The sequence below is a fragment of the Mustela putorius genome, unplaced genomic scaffold, assembly GCF_011764305.1.
Source record: "Mustela putorius furo isolate JIRA1106 unplaced genomic scaffold, ASM1176430v1.1 tig00000382_pilon_pilon_pilon, whole genome shotgun sequence".
NCBI lineage: Eukaryota > Metazoa > Chordata > Mammalia > Carnivora > Mustelidae > Mustela > Mustela putorius.
In genome coordinates, this window is record NW_025421367.1 from 3,053,090 (window position 1) to 3,066,852 (window position 13,763).

At 42.6% G+C, this 13,763-nt stretch overlaps 1 long non-coding RNA gene across 1 annotated transcript; it reads left to right on the forward strand.

The window, feature by feature from the left end:
* The first annotated feature begins 235 nt into the window (after window positions 1-235).
* Window positions 236-10,341, forward strand: LOC106006158. The gene is made up of 3 exons (XR_001180061.2): window positions 236-584; window positions 1,438-2,840; window positions 7,926-10,341. It is a non-coding gene; the product is annotated as an uncharacterized LOC106006158 (long non-coding RNA).
* Window positions 10,342-13,763: the final 3,422 nt, after the last annotated feature.

The following is a 13,763-nucleotide window of genomic DNA, read 5'->3' on the forward strand; positions in this document are numbered from 1 at the left end:
TTTCCCCCCAAAATGGGTATCCCAATAATGGGTCCGTGATTAAAGGAGCGAGACGGATTCAAAGCGAAGGTCAAGCAAAGCTTTATTTCGCGCCAAGCGTCAAGAATCAGACCAAGAGTCAAACAGACCAGTGAGGGTCGCCCCTTACAGAGGACGACCCCTCCCTGCTTTCCAGACTAACTCTGATAGAGCAAAGGCCATGTGGTTGGACCCGGCCACACACAGGTGGCTAACTGAATTACAATCCACCCCACAGTAGCCACGGAAACTAGCCCATCACCTCGGTAGCTAGGAGGCAGTATGCACCCCCAGATTGAATACCCCCACCTGGCCTACCCACCCTTGTACTTGGGCTTTGTTACCTGGAGCTGGTTTCCGGAACTTGTTTTTAAGTCCCCTGGGGAAGGGGAGCAGAGACCGTTCAAGGGTTAAACAACAAAGCTCTTGTTTAACCTCAATGGAAGCCTCAGGCTAAAATAAAAATATAAAAGAGGTCCTTACGAGACCGCCCTGAAGACTTGATGAGCAAGGCTGGCAGCTCGCACCAGATTCCTACAGAAAAGGCCCAGATCCTGTATTTTCCGGTAAAACCCCTCAGCCTTTTTAAAATCCCCAGGGGGTCGGTGTCCTAACCCGACCCAGGCGTCCAGAGGCCGGTTCTCCACAACGCTTTGACCGGCGCGCACTCCGGCGCCTGGCTCCGAGGGGCTGCCGAGGCGGGACTGCGGCGGCAGCTCGCGGTTTCTGCCCCCCACCCACACCGGACGCCAGGGGGTGAGGGGCAGGCTGCGGGGACCCAGCGCCCAGGACCGCGAGGACGGCGGGCGGGGGCGCGCCCTCAGAGCGCCGGAATGCGCCCCTCCCTTCCCCCGGGACTCGCTTCCTTCATGCCCCTGGCATTTGCCAGACACCTAGTTGCCTCTGTCCTCCTCCCTTCTCCTTTATTTCCTTTCCCAGTTCCTTCCTTCCTTCCTCTCCCCGGCCGCGACCGCGCCCAACTGAAACAGAACCCGGCCTGGGAGCCCACTCTGACGCGGAAGGACCCCCGGCGCGCGGCGCCCCGCGGACCCGCCCACTCCCGCTTGACTTCCGCTCTTGCATCAGGCGATGCACACTTTCTCCCGACAGAGGGCGCCGCTGTTGGCGCGGTGGCTCTCCCTTTCCCCCCGGAAGAGGGTGGCCGACCAGGGCTTTGGTCCGGCCGCGCTCCCCCTAGTGGGGAAATAGTTTCTTTAGTCCTGAAGGTAGGTTGTGGTCGCAGAGCGCAGCATCCACGATGTAGTAACCACACTTTGCAGATAAGGCTGCCAAGAACGAGGGATTTGTCCAGGATCCCAGGGGAGTGTCCGTCCAGTTCAAACCCTCATTCCCGGGAACCGTGCCCGATTCATAACTTGTTAAAACTGTTGGCCTGGGTGGCTGTGTTTGCACCAACAGGCTTTCCGCGGTTTGGCCGTCTTGGGAGAGCCGATCCTGAGCTAGTCAACAACCAATCAGATTCTCTCTACACAACCTGCGCAGTACTGAGGGATGGACGGGTTCCCTAACTGTAATGAGAGGAGCTGGGATCCCGAGATCATGCCGAGCTGACGAGGACGTCTCCTAGGTCACGGGAGTGTGCTGGCTTGGGATTCAAATCCAGCCCTATCTCATCCCAAAGTCAATTTTTTCCAGAAATAATAAGTATGTATATATTAGTAATTAGATGGAGGAAAAAAACTCATAAGGAACCTGAAAATGCTACAGCTGCTTGCGGAAAACAAGGAAGACTTGAATAATGGGAAACGTGTTAGGAGAAGAAAGGACATAAAAGCACCCTGAGACCGGGACAAAAGTTAACCAAGCTCCTACACTGCATTCTTGGCTACATTTGAGGCTCCTACTACCCAATATTATAACACGTTGTTTCCTTCCTTTCTTCACCTTTAGACTGTGAATTCCTCCAGGGCAGGAACTTGGTCTTTCTCTATAATCCTAACAATAGTATGGCATATCGTAGACATTCAAAAAAGTTTGGAATGGATGAATGACATCACTCAAATAAGGAAGTTATTTCATTTCTGAGCCTTATTTTAAAACTTGAGAGCACACCCTTCCCAAAAGATGACTCATGAAAAGAAGAAAGATCACATTGTTGCTAAGAGGAATTAAGTCCTCAAGTTTCTTCAGTAATAACCAAATTGTCTAGGTGGGCCCAGCACTGTTGTTTTAAGATCTTGTTCAATCCATGTTAGGAAGTGTAGGCAGCCATGGACCCAGCTAGAGGCCAGGGATCAAACCAGGCCCTGATTCATGCCTCCTGAGTATCAGTTGAGTTGCGCTTGAGAAAGAGCCTGAGCTATGGACCCTAAGACTCGCTGATGTGACTGCCTGCATGTATTAAGAGGCCAGACTGAGTTGTACATTTAACTGTTACAAGATTACCCAGTACTTGCACGGATTACAAATTGCACCATTGTAAACTCACGAATTGCTAGTTAAAGATTAGCTAAATAGACAAAATTACTGGCGTCGGAAGATCCGCTACCAGCGCTTGGGAAATGGGTTTCCTCAAAGCCTAAGGGGTTTCATGTGATTGCAACGTGTGTATGAACAATCAACCGAAAATAGATACTTCCTTATAATTGTTTCTGTTAACTGTATAATGCTTCACAGCTTTGAATAAAATTGGCACTGCTTGGACATCATCCACTGTGTCCCTCCTGTCCTCATTTCTTTACAAGTCTTATTCTCACTCCCTTCTCTTACCCTCTCGACCCTGCTCATGTCGTCGCACCGGCTGCAACAAGTGGTGCCCGAACAGGGACCTGAGCACATACAAGAGGAGCTCAAGTTTTTAGGTAAGTGGTTGCTGGTATTCAGGTAAGAGGAGCCCGGATTCCAAGGGTCACAACAGGAGTACAATAATATGGGGCAGTCGCAGTCTATGGAAATGGTCTTCTTTTTTTTTTTTTTTTTTAAAATATTTTATTTATTTATTTGACAGAGAGATCACAAGTAGGCAGAGAGGCAGGCAGAGAGAGAGAGGGAAGCAGTCTCCCCGCCAAGCAGAGAGCCCAACGTGGGGCTCGATCGGAGGAGCCTGGGATCATGACCTGAGCCCAAGGCAGAGGCTTTAATCCACTGAGCCACCCAGGTGCCCCGGAAATGGTCTTCTTTATGACCGCTTTGCAGGCCCTTATGAAGCAGAAAGGGTCCAAGGTCTCTAAAAAGGCCTTGCAGCAATTTTCCTACAGCGTTTCAGAATTGTGCCCATGGTTCCCAAAGGAAGGAACTGTAAGTTTGGATGCATAGCAAAAGGGACTCTGACTTTATCTCTCTCTGTTCCTCCTAATAGACATGGGGGGCTTCTCCCTCACTCATTTCCTGTGTTAATGGCTATAACTGAAGCCAGCTGAGGCTAGTCTAACTCGAGACAGAGACTGTAAGGAATATTCCCAAGCAGCTGCCGAAACTCTCTTTGTTTTGGGGAAGTTTCCCTGTCTTCTCTGGCCCGACTTGGACTGCTTAACCCCTCCCTCGTTCCAAGTGGAGTGGGCCCAGGTGGAATGTAAATCAGTATTGGAACTAAGTTAAGTTTGTTGGTTTAATTAAGATAGACATGTCTTTGAAATTACAGCAGTAAATGTGAAGCTTTTATTCCATCAAAGTTTACTGAAGGTCAAATAAGCTCGTGTTATTTGTTAAAATCTGTTAGCAAAGAAAAGGCTAAACTGATGGTTAATTGTCTGTCTCAAAGTTTTAATGGGTAATTGCTGAAAATAGCTTTCAAGTCTTTAGTAACCTAAAAGTTTAAAGTTTTGGTTGGATGACAAATGGATTTAAATTATGGACATCTAGCTCTTAACCAAACAGGATAAAATGCTAAATCATTAATTACTAAACATAGGCTTGTACTTTTGATTTCTTACAGAAAAAAAAATTTAAATCTGTTGGTAAACATGTTTTACACTTAACTGATTCATAAATTTGCCATCTAAAAAATTCTATTGTAATAGTTCACAATTGGTTAATACTTAGTCTTCACTAGAGATTAAGGTGTTTCTTAAGTGATTAAGAGTACAAGGGATGCCTGGGTGGCTCAGTGGTTTAAAGCCTCTGCCTTCAGCTCAGGTCATGATCCCGGAGCCCTGGGATCGAGCCCCGCATCGAGCCCCGCATCGAGCCCCGCATCGAGCCCCGCATCGAGCCCCGCATCGAGCCCCGCATCGAGCCCCGCATCGGGTTCTCTGCTCGGCAGGGAGCCTGCTTCCTCTCTCTCTCTGCTTGCCTGTCCGCCTACTTGTAATCACTGTCTGTCAAATAAATAAATAAAATTTAAAAAAAAAGAGTACAAAATTCTGCTAACTGTAAGACTGATAAAAATAAAGAAAGCAACTCTATGGAAAACTAAACAATATGTAAAAAAATATTTTAAAAATGGAAATATATTTTATTAAAGATAAAAGATAATTTTGTCCTAAATAAGATGGTTGTTTAAAAAAAGAAAATGGCTTGGGACAAAACCTGAATGCAAAAGAAAAAAGAAAAAAGAAAAAAAGGTTGTAGGTTTATGAAGGAAAACCTTCAGAAAAGGACAAAAAGACCAGATGCCTGATCCTGTTTAAATAAAAAAGAAAGAAAAACAGCCTCCAAGGTGATTTAACACTCTCCTAACATACCTCCAAATAGATTATACTTCCAAGTGAAAGGACCACTTGGCCTTGAGAGATTAGGAAAGCAGCCCGACCTTGAGGGACTGAGAAAACACCCCATTACCATCCCCCATTGCCTGTAACCATAGAGACTCACTCTTATTCGTAAAGAATGAAAGGGGAGACTGATCACCTCCCATTAGCCAGGAATACCCAGAGTCGGGGTGTCCAACCTGTCTGAATCTAAAAAGTGCCTGACTATGTAAATCTGCCTGTATGGCTCCACTGCCTCGGCTATGGAGTCTGAGTGGGCTGCACCCTGAGTCTCCTGGGGTATCATATGACATAAGGATCATCTACTCCCTGGAGTAGCCTGGTCTGGGGCTTATATGGACAGACATTAGCTAAGACACTCCTAAGTTCCTACGAGGGATGCGAACAGGACAGCATCTAAAAGATCCCCCTCCCTTTGTCTGCGACATCATACACAATGGGAGGGAAACCCAGTAAACCCACTATATTAAGACTGTATGTGTTTAAAAGGACAAAGTTTTCTAAGGTTAATTGATCTGTTATGGTTTTCTCTTTGCCTGTCCAGAAAACCCAGTTTCTATGTTTTGTTTTATCAAGTGTTTAACATCCCTAATTATATTTAGGCATGTGTTTTAAAACTTTCTAAGGTTTTAGCAATTGTTGACAAGATTTAAATTATAAATGAGATCTCTTTTTTTTTAAGATTTTATTTATTTACTTGAGAGAGAGAGACAGTGAGAGAGAGCATGAGTGAGGAGAAGGTCAGAGGGAGAAGCAGACTCCCCATGCAGCTGGGAGCCCGATGCGGTACTCGATCCCAGGACTCCGGGATCATGACCTGAGCCGAAGGCAGTCGTCCAACCAACTGAGCCACCAAGGCGTCCCTAAATGAGATCTCTTTGACTCATAAGGCTTTCCCTTGGTGTACTAAATTACTCAGTAAATACTGCTAAACCAATAATAAACCTTGGGTTGCATTTGGGTAAGTGCTGTAACTACTCTAAGAGTTCTATACATTTCCTAAAGTTTTAATGTTTTGATAAGGTCATCACCTGGTAACTTAACCATATCTATTCTGAGTTTTTGTCATTTGTAATTGTTTTAATTCTCTTATAAATTCTGTCTTAGAGGAAATTCATATGGGAGACTTTCAGGACAAATAAATATATTTGATATACTTGAAAATCCTAAAACTGAAATGGATAAGAATTTCCAGAACTAACTAAAACTGCATTCACCAGATTTAGTAACATGGAACTAAATAAACTAAAAGATTATAGTGTTACATCTCTTAATGTTTTGTCTTATTTTAAACATTGCTGGTTCTCTAATGTTTATTCTTCCAGACTAGGGATATATATATATTTTTTCTTAAGATATCTGTGACTTACAAAAATGTAAAAATATTTATTTGCAAACAAATCAGAGCATTCAACTTTTCTCTCTATCTGAACCCTCTGAAACCAAAAGATCTCAATAAGTATCTTTCTTCCATGGCAATCAGTCATTTGCCTAAGTTCAATAAAAATTTGCCCTCCTTGTAACAGGACACCATTAGAAACATGGGCTATTTTACCAAGGCTTTGACTGAAATGTCATATTTGAGAAAGACTAAGATATGACCAGACAACCTAAAAAAAAACCAAAACCAAAAACAAACAAACAAAAAAAACTAAGGTGACTTTATAAAACCTGGAGCCATAAAGCCCTTTGAAACTGTTGGCCTGATACCTTGCTTACAGAATTCCCAGCAACCTCACCAGGTGAGTAAAAAATATCACTTCCTGACAGGATACTTTGAGAACCTCAAAAAGAAAAATTCGCCCAAATCAACAGATATTACAAACATGCCTGATGGCAAATACATGCCTTAACTTCTGGCCTGGAGAGGCTATTAAAAGCTCAACCTACAAATTCCTTATAAAAAGTTCCAGCAAAGCAGATTCTAAAAGATCTATATGATCACACTCACTGTTCTTACTGAACTTGTGTAAATAACTGGGCCAAGTTTGTTAAAACTGGACATAAAGGAATTTATAAAAAATCTCCATACACAGAGACTTTTTACCAAGGATACTACCCTACTAAATCAGTACGAAGAACTAAGTTAAAAACTGTTCAATTAGTTCTGCAGATGTATTCTGAACCGTGCAATCTATACACAGACAGCCATTATGTGGCGCGAGCCGTCCCCTCTCTGCCACAGGCTTATATGCTTACCAATTATGAGGAATTATATCACTTGTTTTCTAACATTCAGCAACTTCTGAGATCAAGACAAACTCCGATCTTTATTTCCCATATACGGGCCCATACTAAATTACCAGGTCCTTTATCTAAAGGCAATGATATCACGGATACGATTACTCATGCATATGTAATTGATGTCACTAATAAACAAATGACTATACAAAGTCACACTAAATTTCATCAGAATGCATCAGCCCTACCCCGACAGTTTCAAATAACCAGAGAAAAGACTCATCAAATAGTCAAAAGCTATCCTGCCTGTCCAATCCATTATCCATTACCCACATATTCGGTAAAACCCAGAGGATTGATGGCTAATCACTTAAGGTAAATGGATGTAATGCTTTTTCCTGCTTTTGGCCGTTTAAAATATATACATGTCTCTATAGACACCTTTTCAGGATTTGTGCACACTACTGCACACTCAGGAGAAGCTTTTGTAAATGTGTAAAATCACCTCTTTTCTGCCTTCTCCCAAATGGAAACTCCTAAAGCCATTAAAATGGACAATACTCTGCATATGCTTCTAAGGCCTTTCAAAAATTCTGCCAAATTTTTCAAATTACACATTCATTGGGGATCCCTTATAATTCCCAAGGACAAGCTATTGTTAAAAGAGTTAATGGAATCCTCAAATTTTACCTCAAAAAATTAAAAGAGGGGGAGATACTATAGGGAACAGTGAAATATTCTTCTCATATGCATTTAACTTTAACTTTTTTTTTTTAAGATTCTATTTATTTATTTGACAGAGAAAAATCACAAGTAGACGGAGAGGCAGGCAGAGAGAGAGAGAGGGAAGCAGGCTCTCCGCTGAGCAGAGAGCCCGATGCGGGACTCGATCCCAGGACTCTGAGATCATGACCTGAGCCGAAGGCAGCGGCTTAACCCACTGAGCCACCCATGCGCCCCAACTTTTTATTTTTTAAACTTTTTGAGTGTTGATGAAGGTCGCACAGCAGCTGAATACTTTTGGCATCCAGATTTCTCTCCTCTCCCTTATACTAGGTGGAAAGACCCCCTGACAGGCACTTGGAAGGGTCCTGATCCTGTCCTCCGCAGAGGGCGCGGTTTGTCTGTGTTTTCTCTCAGGATGAAGATACCCCGTGCTGGCTTCCAGAAAGGTGGTGCCAAATCCTCGCCTCTCCACCAGAGCATGGCTCGCCTCACGCTGAATGGCCAAGGCAGATGAGGAAGGAGAAGACGTCTCCCCACTACAACCAGGGCCTGATAAGGGTTCTCCTGAACCAGGCCCTGGAAATAGCAAATCCAACCCAATGAAGCATTGATCACTACAGTATTAACATTATTAGCTATGGTTGGCCTCCCTCATAGTGAGGCCACCGTTCATTAGGCATATTTGCCTAATCCACCCACTATAAGGCCTGTCACTTGGGATGATCCCACTTCTTGGGTGCGTACTAATGGCACTAGTTATCTTGAGGGAAGTAGTGCTGATGGTATAGAATCTGCAGAGCATTTTATTAATTGGACAGGCTTAGGGCTCAAGTACCCATATGCTTCCAGCTGCCCTTTTCTGGCTATGACCTCATCAAGGGACATGTGATAGTGCAGTCTAGGTCCCATATAGTTACTTATCTTGTAAGAGATATAGTAAGTGGGGTTAATGGGTCTAATCCTGTGATAGGGGTGGAAAAATGGATTGTTTATGGAGTCGTGGGAAATAAGACTCCTAATATGCCTCTGAAAGGTATGCGCCCTCCTGGTTACCCCTATTGCCCTCAGCGGTTGAATTATTCCTACCCAGGCCCTATTTGGATGACTTGTCTCTCAAAAAAAGGCCTATGATCATTTCTCCTCAAGGCGTTCCTGATTTCTCCATTACGGATTGGTCAAGGAAGACTAGAGAAGAACTGCGAGATACCGCCTTTCCACCTAATCTGCCAATGCATAATGTAACTATCCCAGGTGGAATCTTCTCTACTGCCGGAGGAATGTTCCATTCAGAACTGTGGAAGTTAGTTACTACTATGGGACCTCTTGGGGTGCAAGTAACTAGGAATGGCTACATCCCCACTCTGAACATCAATTTAACCTTACGGGCGTGCGTCCCAAGGCCTTTCTTGTTAGTAGTAGGTTCAGGAACCATAAATTCAACCTCCTTATCAGGGAAACACTTCTATAACATCTGATGTAACAATTGTGTATTGACTAACTGTTGACTTGTAACATTGCCTTTACCGAGTACTAGTCCTACAATAGTGTTTGTAACTATGCAGCCCCCATATATGCTACTGCCTGTAGAAGTAGAAGGACCATGGTATGCTAATTATGGTTATCAATTTGCTCTTGAAATGCAGCTACAACTTAAACGGATCAAGCGCTTTTTAGGCTTATTGATAGCTGGAATAGCTGCGTTAGTAGCCCTTATAGCTACGGCTACAGTAGCCCTCAGTAGCTCTGTCCCAAAGTGTTCATACTGCCGAACATGTAAACAATTTTGCAAAAAATGTCTCATATGCCTTAGCTACACAAGAACATATTGATAAGAAAATTCTTAGCCGCTTAGATGGGTTAGAAGAAGCAATAGAATATTTAGGAAGCCAATTGTCTATTCTCAAAACTCAAATGTTCTTGGTCTGTCATGGTCTTATCTGTGTAACTTCGTTAAAGGCAAATAATATTACATGGGACCGAGTAAAAAGACATCTTCAGGGAATATGGTATCATACCAATGTTAGCCTTGATATAGCAGACCTGTAAAAGGATATTTCAAGCATCAGCCAGTCTCATTTGGACTTAGTCCTGCTGAAGTAGTATCACATATTTTAAGTAGCCTACATGGGTTTAATCCCAGGAATTTAGTGAAATATTCATTCTGGCTCTTTATTGGACTTTTTATTGTTTTGTTTACTTTCATTTTGATTTGGTGCATTGTACAAATCCGTGCAAGACAGCACAGGTTTCGTATGAAGGCTCAAATGTATTTCCTAGATCTAAAAACAAAGAATGGGGGAGATGTTGGCAGCCACGGACCCAGCTAGAGGCCAGGGATCAAACCAGGCCCTGATTCATGCCTCCTGAGTATCAGTTGAGTTGCGCTTGAGAAAGAGCCTGAGCTATGGACCCTAAGACTCGCTGATGTGACTGCCTGCATGTATTAAGAGGCCAGACTGGGTTGTACATTTAACTGTTACAAGATTACCTGGTACTTGCACGGATTATAAATTGCACCATTGTAAACTCACGAATTGCTAGTTAAAGATTAGCTAAGTAGACAAAATTACTGGCGTCAGAAGATTTGCTACCAGCGCTTGGGAAATGGGTTTCATCAAAGCTTAAGGGGTTTAATGTGAATGCTATGTGCGTATGAACAATCAACCGAAAATAGATACTTCCTTATAATTGTTTCTGTTAACTGTACAATGCCTTACAACCTTGAATAAAATTGGCTTGGACATCATCCACTGTGTCCCTCCTGTCCTCATTTCTTTACAAGTCTTATTCTCGCTCCCTTCTCTTACCCTCTCGACCCTGCTCGTGTCGTCACACCGGCCGTGACAAGGAAGTTGTGCTGGCACAGCTGAGAAAGTGTGACCATGGTGCTTAAAATCAGACACAATGATAATGTAAGAAGATAAAAATTTAGGAGGTTTCTTAGGTGTTGTCTGGAACATCTTTCCACTCTGATACTTCTCTGATGCTAAATCTGCTTTTAGGGATCAAAGAAATGTGAGAGGAATTCCTAATGCCAAAGCTTAAAGCCAAAGTCATGAGAGAATTCCCGACTTAAAGTTCCTATTTAGAAACCGAGAGAAAACAAGAATTGGAGTTTTTAATCTTAATCTCGTGTTCAAGATTGCATGGTTTGTTAGATGTCAGACCAGGGGACTGGCTTCCAGGCTGTACCCCAGAGGTCACTGTGCAGTTCTCTGAGGACAGAGGCTACGTAATTTTACTCAGCTTCATTCATGTGCTGAATGAAGGAGGGAATGAATGAATGTGCTCTACCCTAGGGGTGTAGATGAAAGGGAAGAGCACTGTCATTTCTCTAAAGATGGAAAGCTTTAGAATTTGGGGGAGGGGAAAAATAAATATTTATTTCAAAAATAAACTTTATCAAAACAAAGGCAGAAAAAATGTTTTGGATGTCAGAAAGATCTATGTTAGGGGCACCTGGGTGCCCCAATTGGTTAAGCATTCAACTATTTTTTTCTTTTTTAAAAAATATTTTATTTATTTGAGAGGAAGAGAAAGAGAGAGAGCACAAGCAGAGGGAGGGGCAGAGGCAGAGGAGGAAAAAGCAGATTCCCCGCTGAGCAGGGAGCAGGACCTAAGCCAAAGGCACAGGCTTAACCCACAGAGTCACTCAGGTGCCCCAAGCATTAAACTCTTGATCTCAGCTCCATTCTTGATCTCAGGGTCATGAGTTCAAGACCCATGCTGGGTGATGCACTGGGTGTGGAGACTATTTAAAAAAAAAAAAAAAATCTATGCTATGTTGCTAAATCATTTGTCACTAATTTCAAGGGATAATTGAAAATTATCTTCTGGGGGCGCCTGGGTGGCTCAGTGGGTTAAGCCGCTGCCTTCGGCTCAGGTCATGATCCCTGGGTCCTGGGATCGAGTCCCACATCGGGCTCTCTGCTCAGCAGGGAGCCTGTTTCCCTCTCTCTCTTTCTTCCTGCCTCTATGTCTACTTGTGACCTCTGTCTGTCAAATAAATAAAATCTTTAAAAAATAAATAAATTTCTAAAAAAAAAAAAGAAAGAAAATTATCTTCTGAAATGTTGACATGTCTGCATCAGAAACATCAGGGCAAAACGCTTGAGTGTGAAGTCTGAGTTGCCTGAGTCCTTTCCTACTCATCTGAATGACTGAGGAAGTTATTCAACCCATGCTGTGAGTCCATTTTGTATTTGCAACGTGGAGCTATTAACAGCATACAAGGTTGTTGTGAGACATAACTAGTTAATATACAACTGACACAGTCATACATCTCATTTTCTGCCACCAAGTCCTGTCTCCCTAGTCAGTTTTGCTTTAGATAAATGTTTCTCTTTGTATTTGGTTTATCCTTCCTCCTCCACTTATGGTCCTTTCTTTTCCTCTCACTACCTTTTCTACTTTTTCTCTTTTTTTCATTATTTCTCTCTCTGCCTGACTGGATTTCTTCTTAATATTCAAATACTGCTCCCTCACTTAAAAAAATGACTGATAGCGGGGTGCCTGGGTGACTCAGTGGGTTAAAGCCTCTGCCTTCGGCTCAGGTCATGATCTCAAGGTCTTGGGATGGAGCCTCACATCAGGCTCTCTGCTCGGCAGGGAGCCTGCTTCCTCCTCTCTCTCTGCCTGTCTCTCTGCGTACTTGTGATCTCTGTCAAAATAAATAAATAAAATCTTAAAAAAAATGACTGATGGCTATGAACTTTAGTAAAACTTCAGAACAAAAAACTTAATAACTGTTAAAATTCTGTTTTCTTTATTCCAAACTATTTTCTGATCTCTGCCATGATCATCCATCCTTTTTTTTTTCTTTTACATTTTAAAGTCAGTGAGTACTTTCATGTTATTTTAGTTCTGGTTTTCTTCACCTGATATAACTTCATACTAAAGGGGATCAGCATATGCCACTTTGACGTAAGGATTATTTTGAGTTGAAGGAAACTGAGAATCAACAGATGCAGAAAGAAGCCTTTTTGGTGCCTCTGTTATCTCATTAAAAGCAGAAATTTCTGAAAAATGAGGCTGTTGTAAATCCCTCTTCAGGATGGGTTTACTCCCAGAAGAGAGAACAAGAGTAATCCTACCATAAATCAAATGGTTCGTGGCCATGAAGAAGACGGAAAAGATCACTCACACATTCATAAACAGACGTTATCACAAACTTTTTTTTAAATCTCCAGTTTGTTCGTCTAAAAACCCATTTAGCTTTCCTAAAGAAACTTATTTTTTCTTCCCACAGAAGCCTTTCCTCCACTCTCCTCATTCCCCTACTAAGTTAGGTAGATAAATCTCTAACATACATATGGGTAAAACCTTTTTTCTCCTGTCAATCTGTCGTTTCCCAGTTTAATTTGCAGGTCCTCAGGAAGTATATCTAAAGTTTTACTCCCTAGACAGTTCATATGTCACGTATCCATCTAGACCATATCCTTACTAATTTTTGTGATTGTGATATCATATACCATAATTTATGTTGCATTCACTTGTTGTGGGGCACGTTGTTTCTAACTTTGCACTTTTTTGAACTCTCCTTCCCTTGTACCACTTCCCTATACTACTTTGCCTTCTCTGCCATGGAAGATATACCAAACATACAAATGGCAAGATGGAACTAGAGTGTATTATGTTAAGCGAAATAAGTCAATCAGAGAAAGATAATTATAGGGGTGCCTGGGTGGCTCAGTGGGTTAAAGCCTCTGCCTTCAGCTTGGGTCATGATCCCAGGGTCCTGGGATTGAGCCCTGCATCGGGCTCTCTGCTCAGGCGGGAGCCTGCTTCCTCATTTCTCTCTGCCTGCTTCTCTGTCTACTTGTGATCTCTGTCTGTCAAATAAATAAATAAAATCTTAAAAAAAAAAAAGAAAGATAATTATCATATGATCTCACTCATATGTCAAATTTAAGAAACAAGGCAGAGGATTATAGGGGAAGAGAGGAAAAAAATAAATAATATAAAACCAGAGAGGGATACAAACCATAAGAGACTCTTAATCATAGGAAACAAACTGAGGGTTGCTGGGGGGGAGGGAGGAGGGGGAGTAAGGTAACTGGGTGATAGAATACACCTTGGAATAAAACTTCTGCCATCTGTACAGATTTATCAACATGTCTTTTAAATGTACCATTGAGGGATATCGGGGTGGCTCAGTTGGTTAAGCAT